The sequence below is a fragment of the Macaca fascicularis genome, chromosome 1 (assembly GCF_037993035.2).
Source record: "Macaca fascicularis isolate 582-1 chromosome 1, T2T-MFA8v1.1".
NCBI lineage: Eukaryota > Metazoa > Chordata > Mammalia > Primates > Cercopithecidae > Macaca > Macaca fascicularis.
The window spans coordinates 187,895,428-187,898,305 of NC_088375.1; the positions used below are offsets into that span (position 1 = coordinate 187,895,428).

At 44.0% G+C, this 2,878-nt stretch overlaps 1 long non-coding RNA gene across 1 annotated transcript; it reads right to left on the reverse strand.

Annotated features, from left to right (window-relative positions):
* Nucleotides 1–271: 271 nt before the first annotated feature.
* On the reverse strand, nucleotides 272–2,453 carry LOC141408082 (uncharacterized). Its single transcript, XR_012420497.1, has 2 exons — nucleotides 2,312–2,453; nucleotides 272–422 (listed from the first exon to the last, which is right to left on the reverse strand). It is a non-coding gene; the product is annotated as an uncharacterized lncRNA (long non-coding RNA).
* Between the last annotated feature and the right edge of the window lie 425 nt (nucleotides 2,454–2,878).

Here is a 2,878-nt window from a genome sequence, read left to right on the forward strand (position 1 = left end):
TTCACTCGGCTTACTGGTCCTACCTTTCAAGCCATAGAAGTGAAAGGTAGTAGTAAGCCTTTATAGAAAGTTTTACATCAATGTGTGTCATCTCCCACATTTTCTTGTCTTGCCCAATTAAATTTTTGCTGCAGTATAATGTTCACGTATTAACATCTACTTTCCAAGTTGCCAAAATTCTTTACGTGCAACGGGATCTCGATACCATGGTCCCACACTCCACATAGCACAATATTGGCAAAAAACATACAACTGTGGACAATAGACTGCCTTGGAAAGAAAAGCTCAATATTTATTGTGTGACACAGCATTTGAAGGTTTCCAGTCTGTAAAATATGAAACACACCTGAAATAGCTGTTGAGCTGGACAGGTACACTCCAAAATGGCTGCTGTGGAAATCTGAAAAGCTGCAGGAAATGTCCTGTGAAATACAAATGCCAAAAATGGTGTAAATAGTAGTAGAAACAAGCTTTTTCTGAAGGAATAGTCCTGTGAATTCTTCAAATAGTGAATAAACTTTCATGCAACAGGCTTTAAGCAAATGTTTCTTCCAGATACACCTTCTCCAGCACTGCTTCATCCCAGAATGAGAACTTCTTCCTAAACACTGGCTGCCAGTCATGTCGCTGCCACTAGAGGATAGGAGAGCATCCCTAAGCTCCATTTCCAGCTCAGAACGAATATTTACTCTCAGTGAATTCCATTCTGTTTTGTTCATTTTAAAAACTTAATTAACTTCATGCAAATATAAAAGTATTTATTAAGTCTACCTCTGTGGGTCAAGTCCTGTGCACGGTGATGAGAAAACAGAGGTAAACGATACTGTCCCTGCCTTGAAGACTTCACAGTCAAGGATGAAAATGTGTTGCACAGAAACACATTCTATGCTCCAGATATTTCGCTCCTCATTCATCCTTTCACTCACTTATTCACTCACTGAGCAGCTCTGTTTCTGGCACTATCCTAGGCACTGGTCTGTAACTGTCTGTGGATAAATCACAAATGCTGCCTGGGGGCCGAGGAAGGGAGGGAGACAGCCAGCAGAGCGTGAGAGGCACCTGGGCTCTGGCCTTAGCCTTGAGGATGTGGCAGGCAGAGGTGAGGGGAGGATGTTCTCAGCCGTCTCCACATGAACAGGGCTAGGATGTGGGCTGGACAAGTGAAATGTGGGTGAGGCATCAGCCCACGGAGGGCTTGGCTGCCTGCTGGAACACTGAGATGCTGTCTTCCCTGATGAAGAGTGTGGGAAGGTCTAAGCTGGGCTGTGGCTTCAGTGTGGAGGGAGGGCAAACAGAGACCCAGAAAGGCCAAGTGAGAAGACTGAGGGATGGCAAGGAACGACATTTCTGGAATACAATTAGAAGACTACAGGTTCCAGTGGATAGAGGGGTGAGGGGGACGCAGAAGATTTGTGGTTCCTCTAAAAGATAAAAACACAATTACCATAGGATCCAGCAATTCCACTCCTGTGTCTATAAACAAAGGACTTGGAAGAAATGACTTGAATAGATACTTCTAAGCCAGTGTTCATGGCAGCAGTATTAGCAATAGTTATTAGGCAGAAAGATACCAAGTATCCCTCAACAGATGAATGGGTACACAAAATGTGGTATATACATACAATGGAATATTATTCAATCATAAAAAGGAATGAATTTCTGATACATGCTACAGCAGGAATGATCATTATAACAGTGTGCTGAGTGAAATTAGCCAGACATAAAAGGAAATATATTGTATTATTCCACTTACAGGTAGTAGAATATGCAAACATAAAGACAGAAAGTAGATTAGAGATTACTAGGTACTGAGGGCAGGCAGAGTAATTCCTTAAAGGTTACAGAGTTCCTCTTAGCATGATGAAAAGGTTTTGAACATAGGTAGTGATGATGGTTGTAAAACATTGTGAATGTAATTAATGCCATGGAACTGTACAATTAAAATTTGTTAAAGTGTCCTATTTTATGTTCTGTATGTTTCACTAATTTTTAAAAGTTAATATACACCGATTGGGGGAAAAATGGCAAACAGGAGACAGGACTAACTTGCAGCTCCCACTCAGACAGACAGAGTAGCCTATGGAGACTCACATCATGAATTTTTGCTCCAATAACTAGTGCAGGATACACCTGGAAAGCCGACAGAATCCCCAGACCCGTCAAAGGAAGCAGACTGCTGTTGCAAGACCCTAGGAAACAGTCAAAAACCTGTGAGTGTCTAAAGTGTGAAAGGGGACTCCTCTGCCCCTGAACACATACCCTCACTGGGAAAACTGAAAGTCCAGATCGAGGGAGTAGGATTTGACCTTACCTGGAGCTGGGATGAATTTAGAGAGCCAAGTGAAATACAGCGGTAGAAGAAGCAGCGGGCACTCTCTGTCCCCAAGGAAGCCATTTCTGACTTTGTCTCATAGGGGTCCCTAGGGAGAGCAGCCAGAGGAACTGGGAAAAGACCACACAAAGAAGGAAATTTCCAGCTGAACTTCGTAATAAATTTGACTGAACATGAAGTTTCCTGGACAGAACTGGGGGAGGGGGTAAATCGGGAGTACAGACACAGCACAGAAGCCACAGCAGATGAGGAAGCTTGAAACCTGAAAGCCCTGCTTGCTTTCTCAGCCAGGAGGCTGGTAACCTGGGGCAACTTCTCAGCCCTGCTCACCCAGTGCCTGGAAATAAACTCAGTGCTGTTGGTGAGGCATAATGGGAATGAGACAAGCTTTTTGGGCTGCATGGGAGCTAAGTGAGGCCTGTAATTATGGCTTTCCCTCCTTCCCTGGTAACCTACATGACACAGCAGAGGCAGCCATAATCCCCCTGGAAACATAATTCTATTGGCCTGAGAACCACACTCCCATCCCCCACAGCTGCTGCAGCA